Raw genomic sequence first — 25,951 nt, forward strand, 5'->3', positions numbered from 1 at the left:
AATCTGGCTTCTGCAACTTTGAACATGAAAAATCCAATGAGGAGAAGAAAAGCAAAGCCAAAGAGTCCATCCCAAAATCCGACAAACAAGCAAAATGAACAAAAAACATTGAATTCAATTCTTTCTGATTTTAGAAACTGCATTAAAGAAGGGGTGCACCGGTCCTGGAGATACTGCAATACCAGGTCAATGCGTGGAGTGGACAGAGCAAGCTCTTTTTCCATCTCCCTGTTCTAAAAATCCATTTAATATATGGTCCCCAGATAGGGGACGTATCAGATATTAAACTGATAAGAACAGATACTACACTTGATCTTAGCCAAAAGGCCGAGAAGCGATAACCAGAATTGGTTTCAAACTACGGAGCCACCCAAGGATCCTGAAAAGTCCATTTGTGGAGATGAGCTCCTGGACTCCCGTTAAGAAGACATGTTGTCAACCTCTAGATCCCTTACATGCCTGCACTTTTCGGCTTGCTGCTGCTGCAATCCACGCGTTTTAGATCTGCATAACTCCACCTCTTTAAACACAGCACCTTCACCCCCTGCTGTTCCCACCCGCCTCAACACCGTTGGAAGGGAGGAGAACCAATTAAGGCGGGGGGTGGGGTGGAACGAGCAGCTGTCTACCCTTAGCAGGAGGGCTCCTGATTACATACCTCTCCTGCTGCTGCTGCTGCTGGCTGTCCAGCAGCAGACTGAAGGTGGCTGCTGCTGTGCACAGGTATATAAAGGCTCAGAGCCTATTATGACACGCGCAGCCAGCGTTCCATTGCCACATTCCATCTACTGCAGGCAGGATACCTGGCTGGCTGAATTTCGCTGAGAAGCTCACAGAGACCGCCATAAGCAACAGTTTAACAGAATGCCACAGACTAATCAACCAAACTTTTTGGGTTGGGTTCTCTTTTATAGTCTGCAGGCATTAAATGAAAGAAGTCAGTGTTCCAGCAGAAGGAGACAACGTTTCAGAAAAGGCATTGTAGCAAACCAAAAAAGAAATTTTAAGCGCAGCAGAGTAACCAGCGCACATACCTGTTAGCTCAGGTGAGTTTAAAAGGCTGCTGTTGATAACAAGGGCATTTGCTAAATAGATGGTGTGTGTGCAACAATATACTGAAAGGTCAATTATATTGTGCAGCTTATCTCACCACCTGTAGTTATTTAGGTGAAAGCTCCAAAATGCTTGCCTAATATGTCTGTTTATCCAAAAGGAAGTAAAAAGGGAGAGCTAGAAAGATAGCATTGCATCACATTACATGGCAATGCAATGCACAGTTGCTGAAGTTGAACCAAAATGAGCTTGTAATCTGGCTTCTGCAACTTTGAACATGAAAAATCCAATGAGGAGAAGAAAAGCAAAGCCAAAGAGTCCATCCCAAAATCCGACAAACAAGCAAAATGAACAAAAAACATTGAATTCAATTCTTTCTGATTTTAGAAACTGCATTAAAGAAAGGGTGCACCGGTCCTGGAGATACTGCAATACCAGGTCAATGCGTGGAGTGGACAGAGCAAGCTCTTTTTCCATCTCCCTGTTCTAAAAATCCATTTAATATATGGTCCCCAGATAGGGGACGTATCAGATATTAAACTGATAAGAACAGATACTACACTTGATCTTAGCCAAAAGGCCGAGAAGCGATAACCAGAATGGGTTTCAAACTACGGAGCCACCCAAGGATCCTGAAAAGTCCATTTGTGGAGATGAGCTCCTGGACTCCCGTTAAGAAGACATGTTGTCAACCTCTAGATCCCTTACATGCCTGCACTTTTCGGCTTGCTGCTGCTGCAATCCACGCGTTTTAGATCTGCATAACTCCACCTCTTTAAACACAGCACCTTCACCCCCTGCTGTTCCCACCCGCCTCAACACCGTTGGAAGGGAGGAGAACCAATTAAGGCGGGGGGTGGGGTGGAACGAGCAGCTGTCTACCCTTAGCAGGAGGGCTCCTGATTACATACCTCTCCTGCTGCTGCTGCTGCTGGCTGTCCAGCAGCAGACTGAAGGTGGCTGCTGCTGTGCACAGGTATATAAAGGCTCAGAGCCTATTATGACACGCGCAGCCAGCGTTCCATTGCCACATTCCATCTACTGCAGGCAGGATACCTGGCTGGCTGAATGTCGCTGAGAAGCTCACAGAGACCGCCATAAGCAACAGTTTAACAGAATGCCACAGACTAATCAACCAAACTTTTTGGGTTGGGTTCTCTTTTATAGTCTGCAGGCATTAAATGAAAGAAGTCAGTGTTCCAGCAGAAGGAGACAACGTTTCAGAAAAGGCATTGTAGCAAACCAAAAAAGAAATTTTAAGCGCAGCAGAGTAACCAGCGCACATACCTGTTAGCTCAGGTGAGTTTAAAAGGCTGCTGTTGATAACAAGGGCATTTGCTAAATAGATGGTGTGTGTGCAACAATATACTGAAAGGTCAATTATATTGTGCAGCTTATCTCACCACCTGTAGTTATTTAGGTGAAAGCTCCAAAATGCTTGCCTAATATGTCTGTTTATCCAAAAGGAAGTAAAAAGGGAGAGCTAGAAAGATAGCATTGCATCACATTACATGGCAATGCAATGCACAGTTGCTGAAGTTGAACCAAAATGAGCTTGTAATCTGGCTTCTGCAACTTTGAACATGAAAAATCCAATGAGGAGAAGAAAAGCAAAGCCAAAGAGTCCATCCCAAAATCCGACAAACAAGCAAAATGAACAAAAAACATTGAATTCAATTCTTTCTGATTTTAGAAACTGCATTAAAGAAGGGGTGCACCGGTCCTGGAGATACTGCAATACCAGGTCAATGCGTGGAGTGGACAGAGCAAGCTCTTTTTCCATCTCCCTGTTCTAAAAATCCATTTAATATATGGTCCCCAGATAGGGGACGTATCAGATATTAAACTGATAAGAACAGATACTACACTTGATCTTAGCCAAAAGGCCGAGAAGCGATAACCAGAATTGGTTTCAAACTACGGAGCCACCCAAGGATCCTGAAAAGTCCATTTGTGGAGATGAGCTCCTGGACTCCCGTTAAGAAGACATGTTGTCAACCTCTAGATCCCTTACATGCCTGCACTTTTCGGCTTGCTGCTGCTGCAATCCACGCGTTTTAGATCTGCATAACTCCACCTCTTTAAACACAGCACCTTCACCCCCTGCTGTTCCCACCCGCCTCAACACCGTTGGAAGGGAGGAGAACCAATTAAGGCGGGGGGTGGGGTGGAACGAGCAGCTGTCTACCCTTAGCAGGAGGGCTCCTGATTACATACCTCTCCTGCTGCTGCTGCTGCTGGCTGTCCAGCAGCAGACTGAAGGTGGCTGCTGCTGTGCACAGGTATATAAAGGCTCAGAGCCTATTATGACACGCGCAGCCAGCGTTCCATTGCCACATTCCATCTACTGCAGGCAGGATACCTGGCTGGCTGAATGTCGCTGAGAAGCTCACAGAGACCGCCATAAGCAACAGTTTAACAGAATGCCACAGACTAATCAACCAAACTTTTTGGGTTGGGTTCTCTTTTATAGTCTGCAGGCATTAAATGAAAGAAGTCAGTGTTCCAGCAGAAGGAGACAACGTTTCAGAAAAGGCATTGTAGCAAACCAAAAAAGAAATTTTAAGCGCAGCAGAGTAACCAGCGCACATACCTGTTAGCTCAGGTGAGTTTAAAAGGCTGCTGTTGATAACAAGGGCATTTGCTAAATAGATGGTGTGTGTGCAACAATATACTGAAAGGTCAATTATATTGTGCAGCTTATCTCACCACCTGTAGTTATTTAGGTGAAAGCTCCAAAATGCTTGCCTAATATGTCTGTTTATCCAAAAGGAAGTAAAAAGGGAGAGCTAGAAAGATAGCATTGCATCACATTACATGGCAATGCAATGCACAGTTGCTGAAGTTGAACCAAAATGAGCTTGTAATCTGGCTTCTGCAACTTTGAACATGAAAAATCCAATGAGGAGAAGAAAAGCAAAGCCAAAGAGTCCATCCCAAAATCCGACAAACAAGCAAAATGAACAAAAAACATTGAATTCAATTCTTTCTGATTTTAGAAACTGCATTAAAGAAGGGGTGCACCGGTCCTGGAGATACTGCAATACCAGGTCAATGCGTGGAGTGGACAGAGCAAGCTCTTTTTCCATCTCCCTGTTCTAAAAATCCATTTGATATATGGTCCCCAGATAGGGGACGTATCAGATATTAAACTGATAAGAACAGATTTTTTCTTTTTTATCGAAAGCCCGAATTCGTGTACAAAACCCGAGTGCGCTTAAAAAAGTGACAAGTGCCACAAAAAAAGTGCACTAGGATGCTGGTCTTCTTGAAACCCTCTCCAAAAGGAGAAGGGTCCCCCAAACCATTCCCCGTCCCTCCGAGCCAAAAGGCCACAGCGAGGAACAGGGACAAAAAGCCACCTCCAGCCGAAGCCAGAGGCGACCCAATCTTACCCCCAGCACCTGCACGAGTTCTCACCCGAGCAAGGCACTGGGAGCCAAAGACTGTGCTCCCCTCCCGGAAGAGGGGAGCCAACAACGCTCTCCTCCCGAAAGAGGAGAGCCAGGGGGGTTCAGGGGGGAGCGGAACCTGATGGCCACACACTCCCCCCCTAGACCTGCCAAGAGAGGAACCCGTAAGGGAACCGCATCCCGACAAAATCCTAGTAGGACGTGACACACGTGAATAAGTGGACACACAGTGACAAAGAAATTAAATAAATAGTGAAGGTTTCACAGTATAATACTGCCCGGACCTTCGACCGGGAATTGAAAAATTCCCCATCCTAAGGCCAGAAGGCCCGGAATAAGGGTGTGTGCGAAGAAAGAAAATTTGAAGTGCTTGTGCAAATGTGCCATAAACTCAAGTGGGGTTCCCAATCCCAGTGAGTTAAGGCACCCCAGGGTCACCACTCCTGGGGCACTTCACACTTCGGGCTTTCGATCTTCCCCGGCCCAATGGCGTCGATCCTGGGGGGCCATGCTTTCCACCAGATGACTATATTAGCCACCTGGCGTACTAACAAGCGCCTAAACCCCAGTGTGCATAACGTATCAATCTACTAGGGCGGCCAACATCCAAAACTGCCTTTTCGAAAGATACTACACTTGATCTTAGCCAAAAGGCCGAGAAGCGATAACCAGAATTGGTTTCAAACTACGGAGCCACCCAAGGATCCTGAAAAGTCCATTTGTGGAGATGAGCTCCTGGACTCCCGTTAAGAAGACATGTTGTCAACCTCTAGATCCCTTACATGCCTGCACTTTTCGGCTTGCTGCTGCTGCAATCCACGCGTTTTAGATCTGCATAACTCCACCTCTTTAAACACAGCACCTTCACCCCCTGCTGTTCCCACCCGCCTCAACACCGTTGGAAGGGAGGAGAACCAATTAAGGCGGGGGGTGGGGTGGAACGAGCAGCTGTCTACCCTTAGCAGGAGGGCTCCTGATTACATACCTCTCCTGCTGCTGCTGGCTGTCCAGCAGCAGACTGAAGGTGGCTGCTGCTGTGCACAGGTATATAAAGGCTCAGAGCCTATTATGACACGCGCAGCCAGCGTTCCATTGCCACATTCCATCTACTGCAGGCAGGATACCTGGCTGGCTGAATGTCGCTGAGAAGCTCACAGAGACCGCCATAAGCAACAGTTTAACAGAATGCCACAGACTAATCAACCAAACTTTTTGGGTTGGGTTCTCTTTTATAGTCTGCAGGCATTAAATGAAAGAAGTCAGTGTTCCAGCAGAAGGAGACAACGTTTCAGAAAAGGCATTGTAGCAAACCAAAAAAGAAATTTTAAGCGCAGCAGAGTAACCAGCGCACATACCTGTTAGCTCAGGTGAGTTTAAAAGGCTGCTGTTGATAACAAGGGCATTTGCTAAATAGATGGTGTGTGTGCAACAATATACTGAAAGGTCAATTATATTGTGCAGCTTATCTCACCACCTGTAGTTATTTAGGTGAAAGCTCCAAAATGCTTGCCTAATATGTCTGTTTATCCAAAAGGAAGTAAAAAGGGAGAGCTAGAAAGATAGCATTGCATCACATTACATGGCAATGCAATGCACAGTTGCTGAAGTTGAACCAAAATGAGCTTGTAATCTGGCTTCTGCAACTTTGAACATGAAAAATCCAATGAGGAGAAGAAAAGCAAAGCCAAAGAGTCCATCCCAAAATCCGACAAACAAGCAAAATGAACAAAAAACATTGAATTCAATTCTTTCTGATTTTAGAAACTGCATTAAAGAAGGGGTGCACCGGTCCTGGAGATACTGCAATACCAGGTCAATGCGTGGAGTGGACAGAGCAAGCTCTTTTTCCATCTCCCTGTTCTAAAAATCCATTTAATATATGGTCCCCAGATAGGGGACGTATCAGATATTAAACTGATAAGAACAGATTTTTTCTTTTTTATCGAAAGCCCGAATTCGTGTACAAAACCCGAGTGCGCTTAAAAAAGTGACAAGTGCCACAAAAAAAGTGCACTAGGATGCTGGTCTTCTTGAAACCCTCTCCAAAAGGAGAAGGGTCCCCCAAACCATTCCCCGTCCCTCCGAGCCAAAAGGCCACAGCGAGGAACAGGGACAAAAAGCCACCTCCAGCCGAAGCCAGAGGCGACCCAATCTTACCCCCAGCACCTGCACGAGTTCTCACCCGAGCAAGGCACTGGGAGCCAAAGACTGTGCTCCCCTCCCGGAAGAGGGGAGCCAACAACGCTCTCCTCCCGAAAGAGGAGAGCCAGGGGGGTTCAGGGGGGAGCGGAACCTGATGGCCACACACTCCCCCCCTAGACCTGCCAAGAGAGGAACCCGTAAGGGAACCGCATCCCGACAAAATCCTAGTAGGACGTGACACACGTGAATAAGTGGACACACAGTGACAAAGAAATTAAATAAATAGTGAAGGTTTCACAGTATAATACTGCCCGGACCTTCGACCGGGAATTGAAAAATTCCCCATCCTAAGGCCAGAAGGCCCGGAATAAGGGTGTGTGCGAAGAAAGAAAATTTGAAGTGCTTGTGCAAATGTGCCATAAACTCAAGTGGGGTTCCCAATCCCAGTGAGTTAAGGCACCCCAGGGTCACCACTCCTGGGGCACTTCACACTTCGGGCTTTCGATCTTCCCCGGCCCAATGGCGTCGATCCTGGGGGGCCATGCTTTCCACCAGATGACTATATTAGCCACCTGGCGTACTAACAAGCGCCTAAACCCCAGTGTGCATAATGTATCAATCTACTAGGGCGGCCAACATCCAAAACCGCCTTTTCGAAAGATACTACACTTGATCTTAGCCAAAAGGCCGAGAAGCGATAACCAGAATTGGTTTCAAACTACGGAGCCACCCAAGGATCCTGAAAAGTCCATTTGTGGAGATGAGCTCCTGGACTCCCGTTAAGAAGACATGTTGTCAACCTCTAGATCCCTTACATGCCTGCACTTTTCGGCTTGCTGCTGCTGCAATCCACGCGTTTTAGATCTGCATAACTCCACCTCTTTAAACACAGCACCTTCACCCCCTGCTGTTCCCACCCGCCTCAACACCGTTGGAAGGGAGGAGAACCAATTAAGGCGGGGGGTGGGGTGGAACGAGCAGCTGTCTACCCTTAGCAGGAGGGCTCCTGATTACATACCTCTCCTGCTGCTGCTGCTGCTGGCTGTCCAGCAGCAGACTGAAGGTGGCTGCTGCTGTGCACAGGTATATAAAGGCTCAGAGCCTATTATGACACGCGCAGCCAGCGTTCCATTGCCACATTCCATCTACTGCAGGCAGGATACCTGGCTGGCTGAATGTCGCTGAGAAGCTCACAGAGACCGCCATAAGCAACAGTTTAACAGAATGCCACAGACTAATCAACCAAACTTTTTGGGTTGGGTTCTCTTTTATAGTCTGCAGGCATTAAATGAAAGAAGTCAGTGTTCCAGCAGAAGGAGACAACGTTTCAGAAAAGGCATTGTAGCAAACCAAAAAAGAAATTTTAAGCGCAGCAGAGTAACCAGCGCACATACCTGTTAGCTCAGGTGAGTTTAAAAGGCTGCTGTTGATAACAAGGGCATTTGCTAAATAGATGGTGTGTGTGCAACAATATACTGAAAGGTCAATTATATTGTGCAGCTTATCTCACCACCTGTAGTTATTTAGGTGAAAGCTCCAAAATGCTTGCCTAATATGTCTGTTTATCCAAAAGGAAGTAAAAAGGGAGAGCTAGAAAGATAGCATTGCATCACATTACATGGCAATGCAATGCACAGTTGCTGAAGTTGAACCAAAATGAGCTTGTAATCTGGCTTCTGCAACTTTGAACATGAAAAATCCAATGAGGAGAAGAAAAGCAAAGCCAAAGAGTCCATCCCAAAATCCGACAAACAAGCAAAATGAACAAAAAACATTGAATTCAATTCTTTCTGATTTTAGAAACTGCATTAAAGAAGGGGTGCACCGGTCCTGGAGATACTGCAATACCAGGTCAATGCGTGGAGTGGACAGAGCAAGCTCTTTTTCCATCTCCCTGTTCTAAAAATCCATTTAATATATGGTCCCCAGATAGGGGACGTATCAGATATTAAACTGATAAGAACAGATACTACACTTGATCTTAGCCAAAAGGCCGAGAAGCGATAACCAGAATTGGTTTCAAACTACGGAGCCACCCAAGGATCCTGAAAAGTCCATTTGTGGAGATGAGCTCCTGGACTCCCGTTAAGAAGACATGTTGTCAACCTCTAGATCCCTTACATGCCTGCACTTTTCGGCTTGCTGCTGCTGCAATCCACGCGTTTTAGATCTGCATAACTCCACCTCTTTAAACACAGCACCTTCACCCCCTGCTGTTCCCACCCGCCTCAACACCGTTGGAAGGGAGGAGAACCAATTAAGGCGGGGGGTGGGGTGGAACGAGCAGCTGTCTACCCTTAGCAGGAGGGCTCCTGATTACATACCTCTCCTGCTGCTGCTGCTGGCTGTCCAGCAGCAGACTGAAGGTGGCTGCTGCTGTGCACAGGTATATAAAGGCTCAGAGCCTATTATGACACGCGCAGCCAGCGTTCCATTGCCACATTCCATCTACTGCAGGCAGGATACCTGGCTGGCTGAATGTCGCTGAGAAGCTCACAGAGACCGCCATAAGCAACAGTTTAACAGAATGCCACAGACTAATCAACCAAACTTTTTGGGTTGGGTTCTCTTTTTTAGTCTGCAGGCATTAAATGAAAGAAGTCAGTGTTCCAGCAGAAGGAGACAACGTTTCAGAAAAGGCATTGTAGCAAACCAAAAAAGAAATTTTAAGCGCAGCAGAGTAACCAGCGCACATACCTGTTAGCTCAGGTGAGTTTAAAAGGCTGCTGTTGATAACAAGGGCATTTGCTAAATAGATGGTGTGTGTGCAACAATATACTGAAAGGTCAATTATATTGTGCAGCTTATCTCACCACCTGTAGTTATTTAGGTGAAAGCTCCAAAATGCTTGCCTAATATGTCTGTTTATCCAAAAGGAAGTAAAAAGGGAGAGCTAGAAAGATAGCATTGCATCACATTACATGGCAATGCAATGCACAGTTGCTGAAGTTGAACCAAAATGAGCTTGTAATCTGGCTTCTGCAACTTTGAACATGAAAAATCCAATGAGGAGAAGAAAAGCAAAGCCAAAGAGTCCATCCCAAAATCCGACAAACAAGCAAAATGAACAAAAAACATTGAATTCAATTCTTTCTGATTTTAGAAACTGCATTAAAGAAGGGGTGCACCGGTCCTGGAGATACTGCAATACCAGGTCAATGCGTGGAGTGGACAGAGCAAGCTCTTTTTCCATCTCCCTGTTCAAAAAATCCATTTAATATATGGTCCCCAGATAGGGGACGTATCAGATATTAAACTGATAAGAACAGATACTACACTTGATCTTAGCCAAAAGGCCGAGAAGCGATAACCAGAATTGGTTTCAAACTACGGAGCCACCCAAGGATCCTGAAAAGTCCATTTGTGGAGATGAGCTCCTGGACTCCCGTTAAGAAGACATGTTGTCAACCTCTAGATCCCTTACATGCCTGCACTTTTCGGCTTGCTGCTGCTGCAATCCACGCGTTTTAGATCTGCATAACTCCACCTCTTTAAACACAGCACCTTCACCCCCTGCTGTTCCCACCCGCCTCAACACCGTTGGAAGGGAGGAGAACCAATTAAGGCGGGGGGTGGGGTGGAACGAGCAGCTGTCTACCCTTAGCAGGAGGGCTCCTGATTACATACCTCTCCTGCTGCTGCTGCTGCTGGCTGTCCAGCAGCAGACTGAAGGTGGCTGCTGCTGTGCACAGGTATATAAAGGCTCAGAGCCTATTATGACACGCGCAGCCAGCGTTCCATTGCCACATTCCATCTACTGCAGGCAGGATACCTGGCTGGCTGAATGTCGCTGAGAAGCTCACAGAGACCGCCATAAGCAACAGTTTAACAGAATGCCACAGACTAATCAACCAAACTTTTTGGGTTGGGTTCTCTTTTATAGTCTGCAGGCATTAAATGAAAGAAGTCAGTGTTCCAGCAGAAGGAGACAACGTTTCAGAAAAGGCATTGTAGCAAACCAAAAAAGAAATTTTAAGCGCAGCAGAGTAACCAGCGCACATACCTGTTAGCTCAGGTGAGTTTAAAAGGCTGCTGTTGATAACAAGGGCATTTGCTAAATAGATGGTGTGTGTGCAACAATATACTGAAAGGTCAATTATATTGTGCAGCTTATCTCACCACCTGTAGTTATTTAGGTGAAAGCTCCAAAATGCTTGCCTAATATGTCTGTTTATCCAAAAGGAAGTAAAAAGGGAGAGCTAGAAAGATAGCATTGCATCACATTACATGGCAATGCAATGCACAGTTGCTGAAGTTGAACCAAAATGAGCTTGTAATCTGGCTTCTGCAACTTTGAACATGAAAAATCCAATGAGGAGAAGAAAAGCAAAGCCAAAGAGTCCATCCCAAAATCCGACAAACAAGCAAAATGAACAAAAAACATTGAATTCAATTCTTTCTGATTTTAGAAACTGCATTAAAGAAGGGGTGCACCGGTCCTGGAGATACTGCAATACCAGGTCAATGCGTGGAGTGGACAGAGCAAGCTCTTTTTCCATCTCCCTGTTCTAAAAATCCATTTAATATATGGTCCCCAGATAGGGGACGTATCAGATATTAAACTGATAAGAACAGATTTTTTCTTTTTTATCGAAAGCCCGAATTCGTGTACAAAACCCGAGTGCGCTTAAAAAAGTGACAAGTGCCACAAAAAAAGTGCACTAGGATGCTGGTCTTCTTGAAACCCTCTCCAAAAGGAGAAGGGTCCCCCAAACCATTCCCCGTCCCTCCGAGCCAAAAGGCCACAGCGAGGAACAGGGACAAAAAGCCACCTCCAGCCGAAGCCAGAGGCGACCCAATCTTACCCCCAGCACCTGCACGAGTTCTCACCCGAGCAAGGCACTGGGAGCCAAAGACTGTGCTCCCCTCCCGGAAGAGGGGAGCCAACAACGCTCTCCTCCCGAAAGAGGAGAGCCAGGGGGGTTCAGGGGGGAGCGGAACCTGATGGCCACACACTCCCCCCCTAGACCTGCCAAGAGAGGAACCCGTAAGGGAACCGCATCCCGACAAAATCCTAGTAGGACGTGACACACGTGAATAAGTGGACACACAGTGACAAAGAAATTAAATAAATAGTGAAGGTTTCACAGTATAATACTGCCCGGACCTTCGACCGGGAATTGAAAAATTCCCCATCCTAAGGCCAGAAGGCCCGGAATAAGGGTGTGTGCGAAGAAAGAAAATTTGAAGTGCTTGTGCAAATGTGCCATAAACTCAAGTGGGGTTCCCAATCCCAGTGAGTTAAGGCACCCCAGGGTCACCACTCCTGGGGCACTTCACACTTCGGGCTTTCGATCTTCCCCGGCCCAATGGCGTCGATCCTGGGGGGCCATGCTTTCCACCAGATGACTATATTAGCCACCTGGCGTACTAACAAGCGCCTAAACCCCAGTGTGCATAATGTATCAATCTACTAGGGCGGCCAACATCCAAAACCGCCTTTTCGAAAGATACTACACTTGATCTTAGCCAAAAGGCCGAGAAGCGATAACCAGAATTGGTTTCAAACTACGGAGCCACCCAAGGATCCTGAAAAGTCCATTTGTGGAGATGAGCTCCTGGACTCCCGTTAAGAAGACATGTTGTCAACCTCTAGATCCCTTACATGCCTGCACTTTTCGGCTTGCTGCTGCTGCAATCCACGCGTTTTAGATCTGCATAACTCCACCTCTTTAAACACAGCACCTTCACCCCCTGCTGTTCCCACCCGCCTCAACACCGTTGGAAGGGAGGAGAACCAATTAAGGTGGGGGGTGGGGTGGAACGAGCAGCTGTCTACCCTTAGCAGGAGGGCTCCTGATTACATACCTCTCCTGCTGCTGCTGCTGCTGGCTGTCCAGCAGCAGACTGAAGGTGGCTGCTGCTGTGCACAGGTATATAAAGGCTCAGAGCCTATTATGACACGCGCAGCCAGCGTTCCATTGCCACATTCCATCTACTGCAGGCAGGATACCTGGCTGGCTGAATGTCGCTGAGAAGCTCACAGAGACCGCCATAAGCAACAGTTTAACAGAATGCCACAGACTAATCAACCAAACTTTTTGGGTTGGGTTCTCTTTTATAGTCTGCAGGCATTAAATGAAAGAAGTCAGTGTTCCAGCAGAAGGAGACAACGTTTCAGAAAAGGCATTGTAGCAAACCAAAAAAGAAATTTTAAGCGCAGCAGAGTAACCAGCGCACATACCTGTTAGCTCAGGTGAGTTTAAAAGGCTGCTGTTGATAACAAGGGCATTTGCTAAATAGATGGTGTGTGTGCAACAATATACTGAAAGGTCAATTATATTGTGCAGCTTATCTCACCACCTGTAGTTATTTAGGTGAAAGCTCCAAAATGCTTGCCTAATATGTCTGTTTATCCAAAAGGAAGTAAAAAGGGAGAGCTAGAAAGATAGCATTGCATCACATTACATGGCAATGCAATGCACAGTTGCTGAAGTTGAACCAAAATGAGCTTGTAATCTGGCTTCTGCAACTTTGAACATGAAAAATCCAATGAGGAGAAGAAAAGCAAAGCCAAAGAGTCCATCCCAAAATCCGACAAACAAGCAAAATGAACAAAAAACATTGAATTCAATTCTTTCTGATTTTAGAAACTGCATTAAAGAAGGGGTGCACCGGTCCTGGAGATACTGCAATACCAGGTCAATGCGTGGAGTGGACAGAGCAAGCTCTTTTTCCATCTCCCTGTTCTAAAAATCCATTTAATATATGGTCCCCAGATAGGGGACGTATCAGATATTAAACTGATAAGAACAGATACTACACTTGATCTTAGCCAAAAGGCCGAGAAGCGATAACCAGAATTGGTTTCAAACTACGGAGCCACCCAAGGATCCTGAAAAGTCCATTTGTGGAGATGAGCTCCTGGACTCCCGTTAAGAAGACATGTTGTCAACCTCTAGATCCCTTACATGCCTGCACTTTTCGGCTTGCTGCTGCTGCAATCCACGCGTTTTAGATCTGCATAACTCCACCTCTTTAAACACAGCACCTTCACCCCCTGCTGTTCCCACCCGCCTCAACACCGTTGGAAGGGAGGAGAACCAATTAAGGCGGGGGGTGGGGTGGAACGAGCAGCTGTCTACCCTTAGCAGGAGGGCTCCTGATTACATACCTCTCCTGCTGCTGCTGCTGCTGGCTGTCCAGCAGCAGACTGAAGGTGGCTGCTGCTGTGCACAGGTATATAAAGGCTCAGAGCCTATTATGACACGCGCAGCCAGCGTTCCATTGCCACATTCCATCTACTGCAGGCAGGATACCTGGCTGGCTGAATGTCGCTGAGAAGCTCACAGAGACCGCCATAAGCAACAGTTTAACAGAATGCCACAGACTAATCAACCAAACTTTTTGGGTTGGGTTCTCTTTTTTAGTCTGCAGGCATTAAATGAAAGAAGTCAGTGTTCCAGCAGAAGGAGACAACGTTTCAGAAAAGGCATTGTAGCAAACCAAAAAAGAAATTTTAAGCGCAGCAGAGTAACCAGCGCACATACCTGTTAGCTCAGGTGAGTTTAAAAGGCTGCTGTTGATAACAAGGGCATTTGCTAAATAGATGGTGTGTGTGCAACAATATACTGAAAGGTCAATTATATTGTGCAGCTTATCTCACCACCTGTAGTTATTTAGGTGAAAGCTCCAAAATGCTTGCCTAATATGTCTGTTTATCCAAAAGGAAGTAAAAAGGGAGAGCTAGAAAGATAGCATTGCATCACATTACATGGCAATGCAATGCACAGTTGCTGAAGTTGAACCAAAATGAGCTTGTAATCTGGCTTCTGCAACTTTGAACATGAAAAATCCAATGAGGAGAAGAAAAGCAAAGCCAAAGAGTCCATCCCAAAATCCGACAAACAAGCAAAATGAACAAAAAACATTGAATTCAATTCTTTCTGATTTTAGAAACTGCATTAAAGAAGGGGTGCACCGGTCCTGGAGATACTGCAATACCAGGTCAATGCGTGGAGTGGACAGAGCAAGCTCTTTTTCCATCTCCCTGTTCAAAAAATCCATTTAATATATGGTCCCCAGATAGGGGACGTATCAGATATTAAACTGATAAGAACAGATACTACACTTGATCTTAGCCAAAAGGCCGAGAAGCGATAACCAGAATTGGTTTCAAACTACGGAGCCACCCAAGGATCCTGAAAAGTCCATTTGTGGAGATGAGCTCCTGGACTCCCGTTAAGAAGACATGTTGTCAACCTCTAGATCCCTTACATGCCTGCACTTTTCGGCTTGCTGCTGCTGCAATCCACGCGTTTTAGATCTGCATAACTCCACCTCTTTAAACACAGCACCTTCACCCCCTGCTGTTCCCACCCGCCTCAACACCGTTGGAAGGGAGGAGAACCAATTAAGGCGGGGGGTGGGGTGGAACGAGCAGCTGTCTACCCTTAGCAGGAGGGCTCCTGATTACATACCTCTCCTGCTGCTGCTGCTGCTGGCTGTCCAGCAGCAGACTGAAGGTGGCTGCTGCTGTGCACAGGTATATAAAGGCTCAGAGCCTATTATGACACGCGCAGCCAGCGTTCCATTGCCACATTCCATCTACTGCAGGCAGGATACCTGGCTGGCTGAATGTCGCTGAGAAGCTCACAGAGACCGCCATAAGCAACAGTTTAACAGAATGCCACAGACTAATCAACCAAACTTTTTGGGTTGGGTTCTCTTTTATAGTCTGCAGGCATTAAATGAAAGAAGTCAGTGTTCCAGCAGAAGGAGACAACGTTTCAGAAAAGGCATTGTAGCAAACCAAAAAAGAAATTTTAAGCGCAGCAGAGTAACCAGCGCACATACCTGTTAGCTCAGGTGAGTTTAAAAGGCTGCTGTTGATAACAAGGGCATTTGCTAAATAGATGGTGTGTGTGCAACAATATACTGAAAGGTCAATTATATTGTGCAGCTTATCTCACCACCTGTAGTTATTTAGGTGAAAGCTCCAAAATGCTTGCCTAATATGTCTGTTTATCCAAAAGGAAGTAAAAAGGGAGAGCTAGAAAGATAGCATTGCATCACATTACATGGCAATGCAATGCACAGTTGATGAAGTTGAACCAAAATGAGCTTGTAATCTGGCTTCTGCAACTTTGAACATGAAAAATCCAATGAGGAGAAGAAAAGCAAAGCCAAAGAGTCCATCCCAAAATCCGACAAACAAGCAAAATGAACAAAAAACATTGAATTCAATTCTTTCTGATTTTAGAAACTGCATTAAAGAAGGGGTGCACCGGTCCTGGAGATACTGCAATACCAGGTCAATGCGTGGAGTGGACAGAGCAAGCTCTTTTTCCATCTCCCTGTTCTAAAAATCCATTTAATATATGGTCCCCAGATAGGGGACGTATCAGATATTAAACTGATAAGAACAGATACTACACTTGATCTTAGCCAAAAGGCCGAGAAGCGATAACCAGAATTGGTTTCAAACTACGGAGCCACCCAAGGATCCTGAAAAGTCCATTTGTGGAGATGAGCTCCTGGACTCCCGTTAAGAAGACATGTTGTCAACCTCTAGATCCCTTACATGCCTGCACTTTTCGGCTTGCTGCTGCTGCAATCCACGCGTTTTAGATCTGCATAACTCCACCTCTTTAAACACAGCACCTTCACCCCCTGCTGTTCCCACCCGCCTCAACACCGTTGGAAGGGAGGAGAACCAATTAAGGCGGGGGGTGGGGTGGAACGAGCAGCTGTCTACCCTTAGCAGGAGGGCTCCTGATTACATACCTCTCCTGCTGCTGCTGCTGCTGGCTGTCCAGCAGCAGACTGAAGGTGGCTGCTGCTGTGCACAGGTATATAAAGGCTCAGAGCCTATTATGACACGCGCAGCCAGCGTTCCATTGCCACATTCCATCTACTGCAGGCAGGATACCTGGCTGGCTGAATGTCGCTGAGAAGCTCACAGAGACCGCCATAAGCAACAGTTTAACAGAATGCCACAGACTAATCAACCAAACTTTTTGGGTTGGGTTCTCTTTTATAGTCTGCAGGCATTAAATGAAAGAAGTCAGTGTTCCAGCAGAAGGAGACAACGTTTCAGAAAAGGCATTGTAGCAAACCAAAAAAGAAATTTTAAGCGCAGCAGAGTAACCAGCGCACATACCTGTTAGCTCAGGTGAGTTTAAAAGGCTGCTGTTGATAACAAGGGCATTTGCTAAATAGATGGTGTGTGTGCAACAATATACTGAAAGGTCAATTATATTGTGCAGCTTATCTCACCACCTGTAGTTATTTAGGTGAAAGCTCCAAAATGCTTGCCTAATATGTCTGTTTATCCAAAAGGAAGTAAAAAGGGAGAGCTAGAAAGATAGCATTGCATCACATTACATGGCAATGCAATGCACAGTTGCTGAAGTTGAACCAAAATGAGCTTGTAATCTGGCTTCTGCAACTTTGAACATGAAAAATCCAATGAGGAGAAGAAAAGCAAAGCCAAAGAGTCCATCCCAAAATCCGACAAACAAGCAAAATGAACAAAAAACATTGAATTCAATTCTTTCTGATTTTAGAAACTGCATTAAAGAAGGGGTGCACCGGTCCTGGAGATACTGCAATACCAGGTCAATGCGTGGAGTGGACAGAGCAAGCTCTTTTTCCATCTCCCTGTTCTAAAAATCCATTTAATATATGGTCCCCAGATAGGGGACGTATCAGATATTAAACTGATAAGAACAGATACTACACTTGATCTTAGCCAAAAGGCCGAGAAGCGATAACCAGAATTGGTTTCAAACTACGGAGCCACCCAAGGATCCTGAAAAGTCCATTTGTGGAGATGAGCTCCTGGACTCCCGTTAAGAAGACATGTTGTCAACCTCTAGATCCCTTACATGCCTGCACTTTTCGGCTTGCTGCTGCTGCAATCCACGCGTTTTAGATCTGCATAACTCCACCTCTTTAAACACAGCACCTTCACCCCCTGCTGTTCCCACCCGCCTCAACACCGTTGGAAGGGAGGAGAACCAATTAAGGCGGGGGGTGGGGTGGAACGAGCAGCTGTCTACCCTTAGCAGGAGGGCTCCTGATTACATACCTCTCCTGCTGCTGCTGCTGCTGGCTGTCCAGCAGCAGACTGAAGGTGGCTGCTGCTGTGCACAGGTATATAAAGGCTCAGAGCCTATTATGACACGCGCAGCCAGCGTTCCATTGCCACATTCCATCTACTGCAGGCAGGATATCTGGCTGGCTGAATGTCGCTGAGAAGCTCACAGAGACCGCCATAAGCAACAGTTTAACAGAATGCCACAGACTAATCAACCAAACTTTTTGGGTTGGGTTCTCTTTTATAGTCTGCAGGCATTAAATGAAAGAAGTCAGTGTTCCAGCAGAAGGAGACAACGTTTCAGAAAAGGCATTGTAGCAAACCAAAAAAGAAATTTTAAGCGCAGCAGAGTAACCAGCGCACATACCTGTTAGCTCAGGTGAGTTTAAAAGGCTGCTGTTGATAACAAGGGCATTTGCTAAATAGATGGTGTGTGTGCAACAATATACTGAAAGGTCAATTATATTGTGCAGCTTATCTCACCACCTGTAGTTATTTAGGTGAAAGCTCCAAAATGCTTGCCTAATATGTCTGTTTATCCAAAAGGAAGTAAAAAGGGAGAGCTAGAAAGATAGCATTGCATCACATTACATGGCAATGCAATGCACAGTTGCTGAAGTTGAACCAAAATGAGCTTGTAATCTGGCTTCTGCAACTTTGAACATGAAAAATCCAATGAGGAGAAGAAAAGCAAAGCCAAAGAGTCCATCCCAAAATCCGACAAACAAGCAAAATGAACAAAAAACATTGAATTCAATTCTTTCTGATTTTAGAAACTGCATTAAAGAAGGGGTGCACCGGTCCTGGAGATACTGCAATACCAGGTCAATGCGTGGAGTGGACAGAGCAAGCTCTTTTTCCATCTCCCTGTTCTAAAAATCCATTTAATATATGGTCCCCAGATAGGGGACGTATCAGATATTAAACTGATAAGAACAGATACTACACTTGATCTTAGCCAAAAGGCCGAGAAGCGATAACCAGAATTGGTTTCAAACTACGGAGCCACCCAAGGATCCTGAAAAGTCCATTTGTGGAGATGAGCTCCTGGACTCCCGTTAAGAAGACATGTTGTCAACCTCTAGATCCCTTACATGCCTGCACTTTTCGGCTTGCTGCTGCTGCAATCCACGCGTTTTAGATCTGCATAACTCCACCTCTTTAAACACAGCACCTTCACCCCCTGCTGTTCCCACCCGCCTCAACACCGTTGGAAGGGAGGAGAACCAATTAAGGCGGGGGGTGGGGTGGAACGAGCAGCTGTCTACCCTTAGCAGGAGGGCTCCTGATTACATACCTCTCCTGCTGCTGCTGCTGCTGGCTGTCCAGCAGCAGACTGAAGGTGGCTGCTGCTGTGCACAGGTATATAAAGGCTCAGAGCCTATTATGACACGCGCAGCCAGCGTTCCATTGCCACATTCCATCTACTGCAGGCAGGATACCTGGCTGGCTGAATGTCGCTGAGAAGCTCACAGAGACCGCCATAAGCAACAGTTTAACAGAATGCCACAGACTAATCAACCAAACTTTTTGGGTTGGGTTCTCTTTTATAGTCTGCAGGCATTAAATGAAAGAAGTCAGTGTTCCAGCAGAAGGAGACAACGTTTCAGAAAAGGCATTGTAGCAAACCAAAAAAGAAATTTTAAGCGCAGCAGAGTAACCAGCGCACATACCTGTTAGCTCAGGTGAGTTTAAAAGGCTGCTGTTGATAACAAGGGCATTTGCTAAATAGATGGTGTGTGTGCAACAATATACTGAAAGGTCAATTATATTGTGCAGCTTATCTCACCACCTGTAGTTATTTAGGTGAAAGCTCCAAAATGCTTGCCTAATATGTCTGTTTATCCAAAAGGAAGTAAAAAGGGAGAGCTAGAAAGATAGCATTGCATCACATTACATGGCAATGCAATGCACAGTTGCTGAAGTTGAACCAAAATGAGCTTGTAATCTGGCTTCTGCAACTTTGAACATGAAAAATCCAATGAGGAGAAGAAAAGCAAAGCCAAAGAGTCCATCCCAAAATCCGACAAACAAGCAAAATGAACAAAAAACATTGAATTCAATTCTTTCTGATTTTAGAAACTGCATTAAAGAAGGGGTGCACCGGTCCTGGAGATACTGCAATACCAGGTCAATGCGTGGAGTGGACAGAGCAAGCTCTTTTTCCATCTCCCTGTTCTAAAAATCCATTTAATATATGGTCCCCAGATAGGGGACGTATCAGATATTAAACTGATAAGAACAGATACTACACTTGATCTTAGCCAAAAGGCCGAGAAGCGATAACCAGAATTGGTTTCAAACTACGGAGCCACCCAAGGATCCTGAAAAGTCCATTTGTGGAGATGAGCTCCTGGACTCCCGTTAAGAAGACATGTTGTCAACCTCTAGATCCCTTACATGCCTGCACTTTTCGGCTTGCTGCTGCTGCAATCCACGCGTTTTAGATCTGCATAACTCCACCTCTTTAAACACAGCACCTTCACCCCCTGCTGTTCCCACCCGCCTCAACACCGTTGGAAGGGAGGAGAACCAATTAAGGCGGGGGGTGGGGTGGAACGAGCAGCTGTCTACCCTTAGCAGGAGGGCTCCTGATTACATACCTCTCCTGCTGCTGCTGCTGCTGGCTGTCCAGCAGCAGACTGAAGGTGGCTGCTGCTGTGCACAGGTATATAAAGGCTCAGAGCCTATTATGACACGCGCAGCCAGCGTTCCATTGCCACATTCCATCTACTGCAGGCAGGATACCTGGCTGGCTGAATGTCGCTGAGAAGCTCACAGAGACCGCCATAAGCAACAGTTTAACAGAATGCCACAGACTAATCAACCAAACTTTTTGGGTTGGGTTCTCTTTTATAGTCTGCAGGCATTAAATGAAAGAAGTCAGTGTTCCAGCAGAAGGAGACAACGTTTCAGAAAAGGCATTGTAGCAAACCAAAAAAGAAATTTTAAGCGCAGCAGAGTAACCAGCGCACATACCTGTTAGCTCAGGTGAGTTTAAAAGGCTGCTGTTGATAACAAGGGCATTTGCTAAATAGATGGTGTGTGTGCAACAATATACTGAAAGGTCAATTATATTGTGCAGCTTATCTCACCACCTGTAGTTATTTAGGTGAAAGCTCCAAAATGCTTGCCTAATATGTCTGTTTATCCAAAAGGAAGTAAAAAGGGAGAGCTAGAAAGATAGCATTGCATCACATTACATGGCAATGCAATGCACAGTTGCTGAAGTTGAACCAAAATGAGCTTGTAATCTGGCTTCTGCAACTTTGAACATGAAAAATCCAATGAGGAGAAGAAAAGCAAAGCCAAAGAGTCCATCCCAAAATCCGACAAACAAGCAAAATGAACAAAAAACATTGAATTCAATTCTTTCTGATTTTAGAAACTGCATTAAAGAAGGGGTGCACCGGTCCTGGAGATACTGCAATACCAGGTCAATGCATGGAGTGGACAGAGCAAGCTCTTTTTCCATCTCCCTGTTCTAAAAATCCATTTAATATATGGTCCCCAGATAGGGGACGTATCAGATATTAAACTGATAAGAACAGATACTACACTTGATCTTAGCCAAAAAGCCGAGAAGCGATAACCAGAATTGGTTTCAAACTACGGAGCCACCCAAGGATCCTGAAAAGTCCATTTGTGGAGATGAGCTCCTGGACTCCCGTTAAGAAGACATGTTGTCAACCTCTAGATCCCTTACATGCCTGCACTTTTCGGCTTGCTGCTGCTGCAATCCACACGTTTTAGATCTGCATAACTCCACCTCTTTAAACACAGCACCTTCACCCCCTGCTGTTCCCACCCGCCTCAACACCGTTGGAAGGGAGGAGAACCAATTAAGGCGGGGGGTGGAACGAGCAGCTGTCTACCCTTAGCAGGAGGGCTCCTGATTACATACCTCTCCTGCTGCTGCTGCTGCTGCTGGCTGTCCAGCAGCAGACTGAAGGTGGCTGCTGCTGTGCACAGGTATATAAAGGCTCAGAGCCTATTATGACACGCGCAGCCAGCGTTCCATTGCCACATTCCATCTACTGCAGGCAGGATACCTGGCTGGCTGAATGTCGCTGAGAAGCTCACAGAGACCGCCATAAGCAACAGTTTAACAGAATGCCACAGACTAATCAACCAAACTTTTTGGGTTGGGTTCTCTTTTATAGTCTGCAGGCATTAAATGAAAGAAGTCAGTGTTCCAGCAGAAGGAGACAACGTTTCAGAAAAGGCATTGTAGCAAACCAAAAAAGAAATTTTAAGCGCAGCAGAGTAACCAGCGCACATACCTGTTAGCTCAGGTGAGTTTAAAAGGCTGCTGTTGATAACAAGGGCATTTGCTAAATAGATGGTGTGTGTGCAACAATATACTGAAAGGTCAATTATATTGTGCAGCTTATCTCACCACCTGTAGTTATTTAGGTGAAAGCTCCAAACTGCTTGCCTAATATGTCTGTTTATCCAAAAGGAAGTAAAAAGGGAGAGCTAGAAAGATAGCATTGCATCACATTACATGGCAATGCAATGCACAGTTGCTGAAGTTGAACCAAAATGAGCTTGTAATCTGGCTTCTGCAACTTTGAACATGAAAAATCCAATGAGGAGAAGAAAAGCAAAGCCAAAGAGTCCATCCCAAAATCCGACAAACAAGCAAAATGAACAAAAAACATTGAATTCAATTCTTTCTGATTTTAGAAACTGCATTAAAGAAGGGGTGCACCGGTCCTGGAGATACTGCAATACCAGGTCAATGCGTGGAGTGGACAGAGCAAGCTCTTTTTCCATCTCCCTGTTCTAAAAATCCATTTAATATATGGTCCCCAGATAGGGGACGTATCAGATATTAAACTGATAAGAACAGATACTACACTTGATCTTAGCCAAAAGGCCGAGAAGCGATAACCAGAATTGGTTTCAAACTACGGAGCCACCCAAGGATCCTGAAAAGTCCATTTGTGGAGATGAGCTCCTGGACTCCCGTTAAGAAGACATGTTGTCAACCTCTAGATCCCTTACATGCCTGCACTTTTCGGCTTGCTGCTGCTGCAATCCACGCGTTTTAGATCTGCATAACTCCACCTCTTTAAACACAGCACCTTCACCCCCTGCTGTTCCCACCCGCCTCAACACCGTTGGAAGGGAGGAGAACCAATTAAGGCGGGGGGTGGGGTGGAACGAGCAGCTGTCTACCCTTAGCAGGAGGGCTCCTGATTACATACCTCTCCTGCTGCTGCTGCTGCTGCTGGCTGTCCAGCAGCAGACTGAAGGTGGCTGCTGCTGTGCACAGGTATATAAAGGCTCAGAGCCTATTATGACACGCGCAGCCAGCGTTCCATTGCCACATTCCATCTACTGCAGGCAGGATACCTGGCTGGCTGAATGTCGCTGAGAAGCTCACAGAGGCCGCCATAAGCAACAGTTTAACAGAATGCCACAGACTAATCAACCAAACTTTCTGGGTTGGGTTCTCTTTTATAGTCTGCAGGCATTAAATGAAAGAAGTCAGTGTTCCAGCAGAAGGAGACAACGTTTCAGAAAAGGCATTGTAGCAAACCAAAAAAGAAATTTTAAGCGCAGCAGAGTAACCAGCGCACATACCTGTTAGCTCAGGTGAGTTTAAAAGGCTGCTGTTGATAACAAGGGCATTTGCTAAATAGATGGTGTGTGTGCAACAATATACTGAAAGGTCAATTATATTGTGCAGCTTATCTCACCACCTGTAGTTATTTAGGTGAAAGCTCCAAAATGCTTGCCTAATATGTCTGTTTATCCAAAAGGAAGTAAAAAGGGAGAGCTAGAAAGATAGCATTGCATCACATTACATGGCAATGCAATGCACAGTTGCTGAAGTTGAACCAAAATGAGCTTGTAATCTGGCTTCTGCAACTTTGAACATGAAAAATCCAATGAGGAGAAGAAAAGCAAAGCCAAAGAGTCCATCCCAAAATCCGACAAACAAGCAAAATGAACAAAAAACATTGAATTCAATTCTTTCTGATTTTAGAAACTGCATTAAAGAAGGGGTGCACCGGTCCTGGAGATACTGCAATACCAGGTCAATGCGTGGAGTGGACAGAGCAAGCTCTTTTTCCATCTCCCTGTTCTAAAAATCCATTTAATATATGGTCCCCAGATAGGGGACGTATCAGATATTAAACTGATAAGAACAGATACTACACTTGATCTTAGCCAAAAGGCCGAGAAGCGATAACCAGAATTGGTTTCAAACTACGGAGCCACCCAAGGATCCTGAAAAGTCCATTTGTGGAGATGAGCTCCTGGACTCCCGTTAAGAAGACATGTTGTCAACCTCTAGATCCCTTACATGCCTGCACTTTTCGGCTTGCTGCTGCTGCAATCCACGCGTTTTAGATCTGCATAACTCCACCTCTTTAAACACAGCACCTTCACCCCCTGCTGTTCCCACCCGCCTCAACACCGTTGGAAGGGAGGAGAACCAATTAAGGCGGGGGGTGGGGTGGAACGAGCAGCTGTCTACCCTTAGCAGGAGGGCTCCTGATTACATACCTCTCCTGCTGCTGCTGCTGCTGGCTGTCCAGCAGCAGACTGAAGGTGGCTGCTGCTGTGCACAGGTATATAAAGGCTCAGAGCCTATTATGACACGCGCAGCCAGCGTTCCATTGCCACATTCCATCTACTGCAGGCAGGATACCTGGCTGGCTGAATGTCGCTGAGAAGCTCACAGAGACCGCCATAAGCAACAGTTTAACAGAATGCCACAGACTAATCAACCAAACTTTTTGGGTTGGGTTCTCTTTTATAGTCTGCAGGCATTAAATGAAAGAAGTCAGTGTTCCAGCAGAAGGAGACAACGTTTCAGAAAAGGCATTGTAGCAAACCAAAAAAGAAATTTTAAGCGCAGCAGAGTAACCAGCGCACATACCTGTTAGCTCAGGTGAGTTTAAAAGGCTGCTGTTGATAACAAGGGCATTTGCTAAATAGATGGTGTGTGTGCAACAATATACTGAAAGGTCAATTATATTGTGCAGCTTATCTCACCACCTGTAGTTATTTAGGTGAAAGCTCCAAAATGCTTGCCTAATATGTCTGTTTATCCAAAAGGAAGTAAAAAGGGAGAGCTAGAAAGATAGTGACGCGCCCCCTGGGCCATATTCTTTATGGGAATATCCGGAGCCGGATCAGATGGGGGTTGTAGTCTCCGAGTGGCTATGACCCGGTCCGTGCCCAGGGTGTCAAACTCAGTTGTATGTGGCAGTCCTACAGATGTTAATAAGTTCTTAATGTCGACTACGCCACCCGTTGTATTGCGGTCACTATGGCCGCCGCTGCAGCAGGGTCCGCTGAGGCTGATGGTGTAGGTGCAGCTTGTGATGGTATAACCCCCAACGGGAGGGGTATAGCCTCAGAGGGGACAGGTGCAGAGGATGGGGGTTGTGGTGGTGCAGTGCAGACGGCAGTGAAGACAGAGTCGGGTTGTGCAGTTAAGGGTGTTTACTTACTGCAGATGTTGTACTGGTCACTCCAGCTTCGAGTGACCACCCGAGCCGTGCTGCGTCCACCAGGTCCTGGATCCAGCCAACCCCCAAACAAGTCCGGAGCGTGGCCCTGAGCTCTCCTTCTGTCCCGTTCTCTGGCCGTCCCCACCAGTGATCCACCTAGGTCCAGCTCCCTCGGGCCTTCTGTTGGGACACCCTTGGCCCTGGGTTCCCTGACCCTTCATGTGGTGTGCCTTCGGGGTGGATGTGGTGGGTGACCGTGGCAAACGCTGCCCACGGTCTCCGGTCTCTGGCTGGGGAATGTTTTTACCCCCACCAGCTTGGGTTCCGGTACCCTGATGCCGACTCTTCACCCGGGGATTTTATTTGGGATCTTAGAGTCCTCTCTTCTGTTCCTCTGGGTCTCTCTCTTTTCTCCCTTGCTGCAGGCTGACTTCCTCTCTGCTTGCTGTCTGCTCCTCTGCAGCTGTCTTGCTGTCTCCAACTGACTTGTTCTCTGCATCTGACCCTGTTCTTTGTTGGTGCCCACCTTATATACACCCTCTATGTGTGAGCTCAGGTGACCAGCACCCAATGAGCTCCTATCTTTACCCAGGCTGCTCCCCCTATCTGCCCCTACACTACATGGGATGTACCACCCCCCTCCCACTCCAGCCAGGAACAGACTCGGTCGTACCTGCACATTTCTAAGTGGGAGTACCGTCGGCCTGTTCCCCGGAAATGGGATGTGTGTAGTGCATGCAGCCTACCGAGCTCAGTTCCACACTCCATCCTTACCCGGGAGTGGAATATCACACCTCTGGGTTGAGGTGCAATACCCCTGTAGCAGC

At 46.3% G+C, this 25,951-nt stretch overlaps 17 non-coding genes and 3 pseudogenes across 17 annotated transcripts; all 20 read right to left on the reverse strand.

Annotated features, from left to right (window-relative positions):
• Positions 1–148: 148 nt before the first annotated feature.
• LOC141228571 (U2 spliceosomal RNA) lies at positions 149–339 on the reverse strand. Its single transcript, XR_012295378.1, has one exon. It is a non-coding gene; the product is annotated as a U2 spliceosomal RNA (small nuclear RNA).
• A 1,115-nt stretch (positions 340–1,454) lies between these two features.
• On the reverse strand, positions 1,455–1,645 carry LOC141228555 (U2 spliceosomal RNA). The gene has a single exon (XR_012295363.1). It is a non-coding gene; the product is annotated as a U2 spliceosomal RNA (small nuclear RNA).
• Positions 1,646–2,760: 1,115 nt separating this feature from the next.
• On the reverse strand, positions 2,761–2,951 carry LOC141228572 (U2 spliceosomal RNA). Its single transcript, XR_012295379.1, has one exon. It is a non-coding gene; the product is annotated as a U2 spliceosomal RNA (small nuclear RNA).
• A 1,115-nt stretch (positions 2,952–4,066) lies between these two features.
• On the reverse strand, positions 4,067–4,251 carry LOC141228416 (U2 spliceosomal RNA). Its single transcript, XR_012295300.1, has one exon. It is a non-coding gene; the product is annotated as a U2 spliceosomal RNA (small nuclear RNA).
• Positions 4,252–5,040: 789 nt separating this feature from the next.
• On the reverse strand, positions 5,041–5,132 carry LOC141228505 (U2 spliceosomal RNA; annotated as a pseudogene).
• A 1,109-nt stretch (positions 5,133–6,241) lies between these two features.
• On the reverse strand, positions 6,242–6,426 carry LOC141228400 (U2 spliceosomal RNA). Its single transcript, XR_012295286.1, has one exon. It is a non-coding gene; the product is annotated as a U2 spliceosomal RNA (small nuclear RNA).
• Positions 6,427–7,215: 789 nt separating this feature from the next.
• Positions 7,216–7,307, reverse strand: LOC141228511 (U2 spliceosomal RNA; annotated as a pseudogene).
• A 1,115-nt stretch (positions 7,308–8,422) lies between these two features.
• On the reverse strand, positions 8,423–8,613 carry LOC141228573 (U2 spliceosomal RNA). Its single transcript, XR_012295380.1, has one exon. It is a non-coding gene; the product is annotated as a U2 spliceosomal RNA (small nuclear RNA).
• Positions 8,614–9,725: 1,112 nt separating this feature from the next.
• On the reverse strand, positions 9,726–9,916 carry LOC141228659 (U2 spliceosomal RNA). Its single transcript, XR_012295464.1, has one exon. It is a non-coding gene; the product is annotated as a U2 spliceosomal RNA (small nuclear RNA).
• Positions 9,917–11,031: 1,115 nt separating this feature from the next.
• Positions 11,032–11,216, reverse strand: LOC141228401 (U2 spliceosomal RNA). Its single transcript, XR_012295287.1, has one exon. It is a non-coding gene; the product is annotated as a U2 spliceosomal RNA (small nuclear RNA).
• A 789-nt stretch (positions 11,217–12,005) lies between these two features.
• LOC141228512 (U2 spliceosomal RNA) lies at positions 12,006–12,097 on the reverse strand (annotated as a pseudogene).
• A 1,115-nt stretch (positions 12,098–13,212) lies between these two features.
• Positions 13,213–13,403, reverse strand: LOC141228574 (U2 spliceosomal RNA). The gene has a single exon (XR_012295381.1). It is a non-coding gene; the product is annotated as a U2 spliceosomal RNA (small nuclear RNA).
• Positions 13,404–14,518: 1,115 nt separating this feature from the next.
• Positions 14,519–14,709, reverse strand: LOC141228671 (U2 spliceosomal RNA). The gene has a single exon (XR_012295475.1). It is a non-coding gene; the product is annotated as a U2 spliceosomal RNA (small nuclear RNA).
• A 1,115-nt stretch (positions 14,710–15,824) lies between these two features.
• Positions 15,825–16,015, reverse strand: LOC141228575 (U2 spliceosomal RNA). Its single transcript, XR_012295382.1, has one exon. It is a non-coding gene; the product is annotated as a U2 spliceosomal RNA (small nuclear RNA).
• Positions 16,016–17,130: 1,115 nt separating this feature from the next.
• LOC141228576 (U2 spliceosomal RNA) lies at positions 17,131–17,321 on the reverse strand. The gene has a single exon (XR_012295383.1). It is a non-coding gene; the product is annotated as a U2 spliceosomal RNA (small nuclear RNA).
• A 1,115-nt stretch (positions 17,322–18,436) lies between these two features.
• LOC141228577 (U2 spliceosomal RNA) lies at positions 18,437–18,627 on the reverse strand. The gene has a single exon (XR_012295384.1). It is a non-coding gene; the product is annotated as a U2 spliceosomal RNA (small nuclear RNA).
• A 1,115-nt stretch (positions 18,628–19,742) lies between these two features.
• LOC141228579 (U2 spliceosomal RNA) lies at positions 19,743–19,933 on the reverse strand. Its single transcript, XR_012295386.1, has one exon. It is a non-coding gene; the product is annotated as a U2 spliceosomal RNA (small nuclear RNA).
• Positions 19,934–21,048: 1,115 nt separating this feature from the next.
• On the reverse strand, positions 21,049–21,239 carry LOC141228254 (U2 spliceosomal RNA). Its single transcript, XR_012295172.1, has one exon. It is a non-coding gene; the product is annotated as a U2 spliceosomal RNA (small nuclear RNA).
• Positions 21,240–22,352: 1,113 nt separating this feature from the next.
• LOC141228581 (U2 spliceosomal RNA) lies at positions 22,353–22,543 on the reverse strand. The gene has a single exon (XR_012295387.1). It is a non-coding gene; the product is annotated as a U2 spliceosomal RNA (small nuclear RNA).
• A 1,118-nt stretch (positions 22,544–23,661) lies between these two features.
• LOC141228582 (U2 spliceosomal RNA) lies at positions 23,662–23,852 on the reverse strand. Its single transcript, XR_012295388.1, has one exon. It is a non-coding gene; the product is annotated as a U2 spliceosomal RNA (small nuclear RNA).
• Between the last annotated feature and the right edge of the window lie 2,099 nt (positions 23,853–25,951).

Source organism: Phyllobates terribilis, unplaced genomic scaffold, assembly GCF_046119375.1.
Source record: "Phyllobates terribilis strain yellow unplaced genomic scaffold, ASM4611937v1 Scaffold_437__1_contigs__length_1545540, whole genome shotgun sequence".
Taxonomy (NCBI): domain Eukaryota; kingdom Metazoa; phylum Chordata; class Amphibia; order Anura; family Dendrobatidae; genus Phyllobates; species Phyllobates terribilis.